This window comes from Ambystoma mexicanum, chromosome 5p, assembly GCF_040938575.1.
Source record: "Ambystoma mexicanum isolate Mex_15411 chromosome 5p, UKY_AmexF1_1, whole genome shotgun sequence".
In the NCBI taxonomy this organism is placed as follows: domain Eukaryota; kingdom Metazoa; phylum Chordata; class Amphibia; order Caudata; family Ambystomatidae; genus Ambystoma; species Ambystoma mexicanum.
Genome location: NC_090930.1, coordinates 1,290,725,192 through 1,290,737,690, shown reverse-complemented (window position 1 = coordinate 1,290,737,690; position 12,499 = coordinate 1,290,725,192).

The following is a 12,499-nucleotide window of genomic DNA, read 5'->3' as shown; positions in this document are numbered from 1 at the left end:
ATAGGCGGATATTTTTAGGGTAGCAACGTGCATTTTGCAGAACCGGGTCTTTTTTAAGTGGTGCGAAGTGTTTGTGCACCCACCAGATATACGGGTAGCTTGCCCTAATCACTACTTGAGTGGGGTGGCTCTGCGGAGAGGGAGAGAATGAGCATGGGGAAGAGGGCAGAAGAAAGGTCCACCTGCTACACATGGTAGTGAGACTACAAGTTCCCTTGCACCACCAAGGTACACCAGGGGTAAGAGGAGCCAGCAGGCAGAGCAGGGAGAGTCAGACCCCCACTAAGAGGCATAGGTCAAGGAGAAGGGCCACCAAGGAAGAAACACTTTTCAGATGAGGAGCTAATAATCCTCACTAATTACATTGCTGATCACAATGTTCAGATGTAGCCTTGGGCTGGCAGTACACTTTCTGTGACCCAGCAGTAGAGGATGTGGCAGGAGGTTATAGACTACATTAACGCATGTGGCCTCAAGAGGCACATTGGGGTAGAGGTCCACAAGAGTTTGGGGAATCTTATGCGATGGCCCAAAGAGAAGCTTGGCACCAATGTGGCCTCTGCCAAGGCTGCTTGAGGCAGAGCACCACACAAGGACAAGTTGACTCCATTTGAAGATGTCACCAGTGGACTTATCAGGAGTGAGCATGAGGTCGGCGTGGGAGGAATGAACACCTATGCTGCCACATCAGGTGAGTGATATGTGTTGATGTCATATGTGCTTCCATATACTCATGATATGCTATCAAATGCTGTGGTACAGTTGGCTGGGGTCCTCCTCACCCATCCATGTGTGCTGCAGTAATGCTAAATTGGTCACTTCCATCACATGCTGCGCATCCCAGGAGTTGGATGTGTGGTGTCTGTGTGTGGGGTTGACATTGCTCTCACAGTACTCATCACTCTACAGAAGTTCACTGCTATGCCAATATACCTATGTGTGGCAATGGCATGTAATACAAATCTCATTGGACACGCTAACATTGTAATGAGTGTGGCTAATGCATTGTGAAGACAAACCATGGCTCACATGGAATTACATCAATGTGAGGATGATGTCAGAGTCATCCATTCACTGGCCCTTGACCACCAGTGGACATGGCTAAGTGACAATGTCAGTGCAAAGAAGCATGACAGTGTGTTCCAGACATGTGTTGTTGTGTCTGGTCAAGAGATGTTTCAATTATGTACATTCCACATTTGGCGTGTCAATGGTTCAGTGGCCATGCAAGTGCACACTGTTCATGTCCATGTCACACTCACCTCACACATGGTTGAGATGCATGTGAGCATGGCTAACCACCTACCTGGCCAAGGGCAATGTGGTGATGGGTTTTATGAGCATTATGGCAACACATTGGCCTGCATGCTGGTTTGGCCAGCAGAAGTAAAGATGAGACTGCCACATGTTGCAAGTAGACAGGGTTGGAGTAAAGTAGGGTCCTAGTAATGATGCACCTACCCCCATCTGTCCACTGGTGGGACTTCCTCCCTCATACATGTCTGTATGTATGTATGTTCTACTATTCCTCCAAACCATAGCATATTGCAGGGCATTATTTGCAACAACATAATTTTACAGGTCATCTCATGTCAGTCACATATGCCTTTCAGGTCACAGTGTTCTAGGTTCCAATGTTTGATGCATGTGTGGCTAGCCCTATTGTGTCTGTATGCATTTTAATTCACAAATGCATGCTCTGCCATGTAGTCATGCCTCTGTATATTTTTGTCTATCTTTGTGCAGGAGATAACACAACAGATGAGGAGGGGAAGGAGGAGGAAAATGAGGCACAACCATTCACCATTGCAGCCCGGGGTGCTTTGCCCAATGAGAATCTCCACATGCTGCAAAGCATCATCAGCTGGCCTGCCAAATCTTTCGATGATGCTGCCTAATCTGATGATGTGGAGGGCATAAAGAGGGACATGGTGGATGGTCCACCAATGAGTAGTCCTGATGCTGAGATCCTTGTTCATTGAGGCTGCTGAGTCTGAGGAGGAGAGCTAGGTGGCCCTGGTCCCAGCAATGGGAAGCCCTGCATCAATGGTGAATTCAGTGTCTGGAAGATTGCCTTCACCTATAATGAACCCAGCATCGGAGGCTGATGTCAATGGGAGTTGCAGCCAAAGACAGAACACTCACTCAACAGACCTGGGCTTCGTCATTCCGGGTTGGTAGGCCCTGCACACATGGTAGACGTGTGCCTGTCGGACACTCAGAGCGGGAGGAGGAATTTCTGCATGAAAGTACTCAATGGGCAAGGTCCTGCAGGACATAGCCAGGGAAATCCATCACCTGAATGAACATGTCATCTCCTCAACTACTGCACACACCAATGAACATTGCGTATTGTGCAGGAGGTTGAAGAGAGGACATTCAACTACTGAGGCAGGAGATTAGTGGGGATGATTCAGATTTCAGGCAATCCCTACATGAGTTTTTGCACTCTAGGGACCACCAGCAGCAGGTGATGTGGGTTGACCATCCTCCTGCCCAGCTGAAGACCCTGGGGGCCTGCCTTTCCTTTGCCATAGTTCCAGTTGCCCTTTCCACCTGAGCCCCATAGAATGTATTGCACTACTATCTCCGAGACCGGCTATCTGGTAGTCCGCCATAGACTGGATGGAAGGACCAGATGGCCCTTCTGCTCTGGAAGTTTGTATGGTAGCCAAATAGGAATTTCTCTCCAGTTGAACACTTTTGCCCAGAACTCCCCCTCTGTCACCTAGGGTAGACAGATTATAAGAAATCGTAGTCACCTTTGCACAGATTACTATAGAGAATGTGTATGGGTCCTGTCTTTGCTCCACTTGGTTCTTGCGGCCAACCCAGGGCTGCTTGGTGTAACCACTGCACCATTCCAAGCCGAACAAAGGCAGTACCCCATGTGATTTCCCAGCAGAGCTTGGTCTGCTGTGGGAACCGTGTCAGCCCACAGTGATGGGCAAAAAAGACTTTGGTGCATTTCTGAGAGGCCAACTTTCTTCCAGGTTGCAGGGTGTACGGTGACAAAAGAACCTCAGCTGGCTTGCAAATAAGCAGCAGGGAAGCCTGACTGTGTGCCTCATTGCACTCCTCTGGATTGATCTGACACACTTGATCCATCTTGGGTTGGACTGCTTGGCTGGCCTTTGCTGTTGTTTCGAGCAAATAGCTTCCACCCACCTTGGGACCAGTCAAGGCTATGCCCCCTCGAGGAGGGTGCCCTTATGTGTGAGGCTCTCCCCTCCAATAACAGTGAAGGATGAGAGGCCTGGCAGCTCCCTAGTGGTCAGATCAGAGTGGATGAAGTTGGGTGGTGCCAGCCCCAGTGCAAACTCTGTAAGCCATATTGTTGCCCCATCTCCACTGAACATGCTTCTACAGGAGTTCGGAATGACCATTCTGTGGGGTGCTGACCCCCACGTCACCACACCGATGGCAGAGCGTGGGGAAACCCCATCCACTTTAAGTTATGCCTTGGCCCAGCCTCTCCACTTACACCCTGCACCCTGAGCAGGCTGGGTCGCCAGTGCACATGTGGTTGGCCTGTCTACCCCTCAAGTGTTGTTTGAGGGCACGTTCTGATGCTTGGATCCCACACACAGTTTGAGGGTGCCAGTGTTGGCCTGGGGTACGCTTGTTACACTCTCCATTGCCACGCTCTAGCAGGTGCAATTACATTTATCCAGTAGCATCAACTTGTCTCAAAGATTAAGCCATGCATGTCTAAGTACACACAGCCAGTACAATGAAACTGTGAATGGCTCATTGAATCAGTTGTGGTTCCTTTGATTGCTCCAACTGTTACTTGGATAACTGTAGCAATTCTAGAGCTAATACATGCTGACAAATGCTGACCCCCCTTGATGCATGCAATTATCAGACCAAGACCAATCTGGGCTTGTCCGTCTACTTTGGTGACTCTAGATAACTTGGGCAGATCACATGTCCATGTGACGGCAACAATTCATTTGAATGTCAGCCCTTTCACCCTTTGATGGTACTTTCTGTGCCTAAAATGGTTACAACGGGTAACAGGGATCAGGCTTTGATTTCAGAGACTGAGCCTGAGAAACAAGTACCACATCAAAGAAAGGCAACAGTGCAAACATTACCCTTCCCGACTCAGGGGGTTAGTGCCTCATTTGATACTGCCTCTGTAACTGCATCTATTAAAGAAGCATGGATAACTCCTCTTTTGAAAAAACCCTCTACTGATTCGAGTCTGACAACTAATTATCAGCCAATAACAAACTTATGTTTTCTCTCGAAGATTATTTACAAGATATCATATGCAGAGATTCAATCATACCTAGAATAAAATAATCTACTTGGTAGCAGGCAATCCGGTTTTAGACCTCGACATGGCAAAGAACCCGCCATTCTAGATCTTAAATATAACTTGCTACAGATTATAGATAATTGCAGCATGGGATTTGTCTGCGGCCTTTGACCTGGTGGATTATGACATCGACACTTCGACACACGGCTAACTTTTCCAAAACTGCTGTGTGATTGGTTCAATCTTCCTAAACCAGTCGGTCTGCCAATCTTTAGTGATTCATGAACAGCCATCCCCATTGATTTAGTCTACTCTTGCCTAACGCCTACTTTATATCTTCTTTGTACTAAGCCTCCATTTGATATTCTAGACAGCCTCTCCATTTTGTATATCAATTACGCTGATGTTACCCAGGTTCTATTGCATCTTAGTGGTGATTATAGGCAAGACTCAACGAATAACATTTATAACACCATCCATAATTGGATGGTAAACAACTGGCTGGTACTTAAAAAAGAACTTCTAATTGTCGGTACTCAACAGAGTTTGAGTAAACTGCCTCAAGAATGTAAGGAATTTGAGATTACAGGTTGCACTCGTCAAGTGTCAAACAAGGTTAAAACTTTGGGCCTTCACTCGCTAAGTGAAGGCCCAGACTAATCACACAGTCTCCTCTACCTTCTATTTCGTTAAGCTGGTATGTCAGATGCAACACTATTTATCTAAAGAGAATTGTGCAGTGCTGACCCATGCTTTCGTGGGATCTAAGATTGACTATTGTGGTTGCTTGATGTTTGGCATCATCCAGAGAAGAATCGAAACCTCCAACTAGTGCATAATGGTGCAGTTAGAGTTGACAATCAATTGGAATGCATGTATTGAGCTACTGAAACATAGTTTGTGTTAAACTGGCACCCTGTAAAGAAGCCACTTGCCTTTAGGGTTGCCACTATTGCTTATAAATGCCTGTATGGCCTCAGCCCTTGAGGTCCAGATTATTCTTTGAACATTTCCCACAGTTACTATGGTCAAATAATTAATGTCTTCCAGATACTAGAAAAAGCTGGCAGATTAGACTGTGGAAAGATCTCCCTCCTTACCTACAGGCTACATTTTTAAAAGAGCATGTAAGACTCTTTTCAAATGAGTATGCTGGTTCTTTATATTAATTATGACCTTGATTACTTCCTGGATTGTCTATGTATTGGCTGCTGCCTGTTTTGTTATTTCTGTCAGTTGTTCTGTTCTTATTTATTTGTCTGAGTTGTTTGTGCTCTCTGTTGCTCTCGTATATATGTGTGCGCACCTCAATTCCTATGGGCCGTAGGTGCGATACAAATGAATAAATAAATAAATGAAATAAAATAAAAATTGGGGCAATCCAGCTTGCCCATAACAAAACCCTGAGAATGTGCATCTGTGAGAAGCAAACTGTGTGTGCCCCATAAAATAAAACTACAATTCCACCCCATCGACAACCATCATATTATGTGCAGAAACCACCTACACAGTCATAGAAAATGGAAATAACAGTAACCTTGTCATAGGCACAAAATCCTAAACAGAGTGAAGCCATTCCCAGGCACAATGTCACATACCATGTGCTCCCCTGAGCAGCATGCACAAACTGCATGAAAGGGCTCACCTGACTGCCATCTTCATGATATCTCCCTATGCATCATTGCTGTTGAACCTGTTCCCCTCCAATCAACACAGGTCAATTCTCATAACAGAGTGAAGACATCCCCAGGCACAATGTCACCATGCCATGTGCTCCCCTAGTGGCATGCACCAACAGCAAGACAGGGCTCCCCTGACTGCCATCTTCATCAGGCCTTGCAGAATCTCCTTGTCTGCTCCATAGACACATAGACATGCAGTGCGTGAAATAAAGAAAAACAGGACCGGCTTAGGTGTCCCGCATGGAACAAGGAAACTGGACAGCTATGGTCTACCCAGCAGCACCCTAGGGTGGGGTTGCACCCTTGGAATCCGGTGTTCTGCACTCAATTCCTTAGAGCTTTGCCCTCCTGAGAGGGTTTTATGCCAAGACCGCCTCGCAGAGCCCCAGTAGCACTTCACTGGGACACCTACTGGACCCCCAGCCCCACCTGGTGCTTCAGCTGCTGGACTTGCTTAGCCTCTCCCTCTGCAGCCAGGCCTGTTCGTCCCCACCTGCTCTGGAACCCCAGTCTGAGCGAGGTGAAGCTTGTCCGCCTCCCGCACCACATGTCAGTCCCACAGGGAGACACTTCCCACCGACTATTATAGAGTCTGGCTGCAGAAAAATGTAAGAGACAGCCATGACTCAGGCCATCTGGTCTGACTGCCTCGGCCAGATGACTGTGCAGCCATGAGGTTGTGCTTGCCTTAAGGTCCCTGTCCCCGGTCTTGGGGTTAATCTTTCACCTCTGTGCTCTGTTCACATGGCACCCTTCTCCACTTCAGACTTCAAAGTTCTCATTTTAATATTTGCTACTACCAACAAGATCTGTGCCAACGGCACTCCACCGGGTCACTCGCCCAAGGTTACCATGCACATTGCAGCTGTCCCCCTACTTGTCACACAATAGTCCCCACAGCTCTCAGTGCCGGCACCAGCCAGCCGGGTATTGGCCTGAGGATCCTATGCCATCCATTGACAGGGCTAGGTAATTCGGCAGGTGAATTGGTACACACTCTGAAGCAGATTCAGACATCCAATGCCACCATTCTGCTTTCTAAATAAAGCAGCACCATTTCTGGGGTCTGATAAATGGCTGTAACGCTCACCTGATTCCCACGGAGGCGCTGATCTTGGCAGGAAGGTGTCTGTGACTCGAAAGGTGATGTGCAGAACCGGATGGGCTTCTGGGGTCGAACCTCTTCGCACTGTGTGTCGAACTCGTAGGGTGAGGTTTCTGCAGGTGAAAGAATATGGGGGTTAATGGTCTGGGTTGTTCAATGTCCCTCTTCCTCTCTCTCCCTCTCCGTAGAGCCCCCAGGTCAACGTGCTCACCTTAGATAGGTGAATGCTGGGCTCTCCATCTGCGTCTGGTGCAGGGCGCTGTTGCCAGTTCCTTCACTGGTGAAACATAGGCCTCTTGGACTCAGAAGACCGTTACCGTCGTTAACTGCACGAGCGGTGAGTTTCCAGACACCTTTTTAGTCTTTATAGTCTTTAGGTGCAAGGCACGTTAACATTGAACAGGACTTCGTATAATGCTTTTCTCCCTTTTGTCTTGCAGGACTCTTGAGGAAGATGGAGTGAAGCACCTGGAAATGCGTGAGTAAATGCAAGCGCTCTAACTGTCTTTTCCTTCCAGCGTAGTTCGTGCTGAAGAGCAGGAGTTCTATGGCGAAGAGCGCGATGGGCGTAAGTAAATACCTGTCTAATGTCTCTTCTTTTGTCTTTCAGAAGTTGGTTTGCAGCGCCGGAATCCGCGGAATGTCCGTAAGTAAATACAATGCTTTTATCTCCGCAGGCGGCGATGCAGTGTGAAGAAATCCAGAATTCACGGAGTGCCGGTAAGTAGTGACAATGCTTTTGTCTTCGCAGGCGGAGGTGCAGCGTGCCGAAAATGGCCGCAGCCGATGGATCAGGTGAGTAGCACTGCGAGATAAGGCTGCCTTGCTAACCTGCTGTTTCTTGTCTCTGCAGGTGCTGCTGTCGACTGGATGCAGGAATGGTGAGTATGCTTCTTGCAGATTCAGGATGCAGGAATGGTGAGTATGACTCTTGCAGATTCGGGATCGTAAGAAGAAAGGCTGGAACAGACTCGGTGAGCGTTCTGCTGCAGATGCAGAATAACACGAAGCACGTTTTGTCTATCGGGTGTGGTTTAAATAGCCTTGGAGTGATGAGGCGTCTTCCTCCACGGCCCCGCCTAGGTAAGAAAAGAGTTCCAGTTCCAGAAGAGTTCCCGTGTTGTATCCAGGGAGTGGAGCTTGCCCCACCCAGGTAAGAAAGTAGTCCCTGTTCACCGAGGACTTCTAAGAGGCTGGTAAGTAAGCAGCATGGTCTGCTGCAGGTAAGTCCACCCAAGCATCTGCACACATATTATGAGCCCGGCGCTTCCAGTGCCGGGACCGATGATTCTGATGAGCCTGGTGCCACCGGCGCCAGGACATGGTCCAAAAGGTCCCCGTGGGGACCGACTGGTGCCTAGGATTAGGGTTAGAGGCCTGCTTCCAAGGACGTTGGGCTGGTCCTGGCTCCTTGGAAGCAGTGATCATGACAGTACCCCCCCTCAAGGCCCCTCCTAAGCGTGTCTTCTCCGGGGGTTTTGGCTTGTCGGGGTGATTCAGATGGAATCTCTTGACCAGACGAGGTGCGTGGACATATTCAGAGGGTTGCCAAGACCTTTCCTGGGGGCCGTATCCTTTCCAAACAACCAGATAATATAACTTAGATTTGGAGATCTTGGAGTCTAGGATGTTCTTTACTTCGAATTCGAGTTCTCCGTCTACCAAAACAGGTTCTGGGAGTTCAGCCAATCGGGTTTCTGGTTGTACTGGTTTTAATAAGGAGACATGGAATACTGGATGTATTTTCATATGCGCAGGTAATTCCAATTTGACCGCCACCGGATTAACTATGGTAGAGATGGGGTAAGGTCCAAGATATCTCGGGTTGAAGGTGCGGGGTCCTTTTAAAGGCAGGTGCTTAGTGGATAACCAGACCTGATCTCCTACTGCGTAGTGAGGGGCCTCTTTACGGTGTCGATCTTCTCCCTTTTTGAATTGAGCTTTAACTCTTTGCAGATGTGCAGTGGCTTCTTTAAAAGCACGGGTAATCTCAGAGTGCAAATGATCCACAGCAGGTGTTTCGAATTCTTGGGGAGGATCCAGATTAGAGGTTCTAGGATGATGTCCGTATAATAGGAAGAAGGGAGTCTTCCCGGTTCCAGAATGAGTCGAATTGTTGTAAGCGTATTCAGCGATCCAAAGAATATCCTTCCAAGGGTTTTCAGTTTGTTGGAGCATGCAACGTAGATATTGCTCTAGAGTCTGATTTGTCCTCTCGGTTTGTCCGTCAGTTTGGGGATGGTGACTGGTTGAAAGTCTTACATCAATTTGGGCTAGACGACAGCAACTTCGCCAAAAGTGGGAGATGAATTGACTTCCCCTATCGGAGATTAAAACCGAGGGAAAACCGTGTAACCAAACAATGTTTTCTAAGAATTCTCGAGCCAATACCGAAGCCGAAGGTAGGCCCTTCAGGGGAATGAAGTGAGCCATCTTGGAGAATAGATCCACGATTACTAAAATGGTATTATACCCTGAGCATTGAGGTAAGTCCGTGATGAAATCCATGGACAAGGTATGCCATGGACAGGGAGGAATATCGAGAGGGTGTAACAGGCCGGCTGGTTTCTCCTTCTGACTTTTATTTTGGGCACACACACCGCAGGAGTTTACAAAGTCTCTAATATCCTTCTTCCATGATGGCCACCAGAAATGTCTCTTGATCTTTTCCATGGTTTTGGTAATGCCAGGATGACCCTCCATTAGAGAGTCGTGATAACAGGAAATTACTTGTTTTTGTATTTTCTCACAGGGCAAGTACAATCGCCCTTGGAAATATGGTAGGTCTTGATCCACTAAGAATTCTTTTCCCTTTAATTGCCAGTCCTGCAAATCGTCCGGAGTTAGGAGTGACTTGACTGTAGTCTTGATGTCTTCAAAGGATTGAGCGTTGACCAACCCCAAAAGCCTTTGTTCTGCGATTATGGGTATTGGTTCTGGATTGGTCAAATGTTCATCAACTCCCATCCGAGAGAGGGCATCTGCTTTTCCGTTTTTACTGCCGGGTCGATAAGTAATTATAAAGTCAAACTCAGCCAGAAACAGAGCCCAACGAAGCTGTCTGGAAGACTGAGCTTTGGCCGTCTTCAGATATTGTAGATTGCGGTGATCAGTCATTACGGTGACTGTGTGTCTGGCTCCCAAAAGATAATGCCGCCAGGCTTTAAAGGCCAATCTGATAGCTAAAAGTTCCTTGTCTGTAATTGAATAGTTGATCTCGGAAGCCGAGAATTTGCGGGACCAAAAGGCTACTGGATGTAATTGGTGTGTGACCGGATCTCTTTGTGATAACACTGCCCCCATAGCAAGACTAGAACCATCCGTTTCCACGATGTAGGGGAGTTCTGGGCGAGGATGTTTTAGAACAGGAGCAGAAATGAATTTAGCTTTTAAGTACTGAAAAGCTTGTTCTGCTTCTGTAGACCATTCAAAACGTTTGTTCTTCTTTAACAGAGCGGTGATGGGCTGGACTATCCGAGAGAATTCAGGAATGAATCTGCGGTAAAAGTTAGCGAAGCCTAACATGCTTTGAACTCCTTTTACCGAGGTTGGTGATGGCCACTTGATGATTGCATCGACCTTCTTTGAATCCATATGAACCCCATTAGGTGACAATATGAATCCCAAGAACTCAACTTCAGTTACGTTGAAAACGCATTTTTCAAGCTTGGCAAAAAGGTTATGTTGACGCAGTCTCTCGAGAACCTTTTTAACGTGTTTCTGATGTTCCTCTTCAGATGATGAATAGACAAGGATGTCATCAATGTAGACAACAACACACACATCTATGAGTTTTTTAAGGACATCGTTCATAAAATACTGGAAAGCGGCAGGAGCGTTACAAAGTCCAAAGGGCATCACTTGATATTCGAATAGCCCATACTTGGTGCGAAAGGCCGTCTTCCACTCATCGCCTTCTTTTATTCGTACCAAGTGGTAGGCTCCTCTGAGATCCAACTTTGTATATATGCATGCTTCTTTGACTTGGTCCAGGAGTTCAGGGATCAAAGGTAACGGGTATCTGTTTTTAACGGTGATTTGATTCAGGGCACGGTAATCTATACAAGTTCTAAGGTCTCCTTCCTTTTTCGGAACGAAGAACAAAGCCGAGGAAGCTGGAGATTTAGAAGGACGGATAAACCCGTTAGCTAGGTATTGGTCCAGATATTGCCTGAGGTGAAGATTGTCTGGCTCGGTGAGGGCATAAATCCTACTGCAAGGAGGAGTTGTTCCGGGTATCAGGTCTATTTGACAGTCGTAAGACCTATGAGGAGGCAGGGTGTTAGCTTGATCCTTCCGAAAGACATCTTGGAATTCTTGGTAGTCGGGAGGCAATGTGGGAACCTCTGAAGAGATCGCCGCCACTGAAACTTCAGGCCGAGGATAACAAGTGGTAAAACATTCTGGAAACTGAACCGTCTTTGCTCACCAGTTGATCTGAGGATTGTGCTTCTCTAACCAAGGGATTCCCAGAATGATCTGGAACTGAGGGGCCTTGATCACATCGAACACGATTTTCTCCCGGTGTCCATCTTGGCTCACTAGCGTCACTTCTTGGGTGGCGTGCGTTACTGGTCCGGAGGCTATCTCCGTGCCATCCACTGTAGTAATGACGTCTTTTACTGCCTTAGGGACAAGGGGTAGATTCATACTTGATGCCATTTCACGGTCCACGTAATTGCCGATTGCTCCGCTGTCGATGTAAGCTTTAATTGCATGCAAACGATCCAGACGTGCAGGATTAATGAGGACCATGGGCACCACGAAATGCGAGGTCACGGGACAGATCTTAACGCTCGGCAAGAGGACCTCTACACTTGCCGGGCTAGGTTGTTTCCCTGCTCGGAACTTGAGGTACTGGAATCTGCGGCTCCTACAGCCTTCTTAGCTGGTTTCACTGGACAGTCTCGAAGAAAGTGCCCCGAGTTCCCGCAATAGAGGCATAATTGCAGCTGTCTTCTTCTTTCCCGCTCCTTTTGGGTTAAAGGACCTTTCATCCCCCCTATTTGCATGGGTTCCACAGTGTCAGCTCCCTTAGTAGAAGTCTGTGGTTTAGAAAACACTCGGGTATCAAATTTAGAACGATCAGCCTTCCTGTTCTGTAATCTGTGGTCCAATTGGACGACTAAGTCAATATAGTCCGAACATTCTTGTGGCGGGTTCACAACTTGAGCTAACACATCCTTGAGCTCTCCACGCAGGCCTCTGTAAAAAAGCGTTATTCTCTTATCCTCGGGCCATTGAGTTTCCACTATGAGTCTGTTGAATGAGGCTATATAGGTCAAGAGGTCTTGATTACCCTGTCGTAATGAAAGAAGTTCATTGTCCAAGGCCTGCCCTTGTGCATGTCTTGCAAACAGTTTCTCCATGCTGGACTGGAAGGCCTGGAAATCATGTAAAACCGGATCATCCTGGGTGACTAAAGGGATCGACCAATCTGCGGCG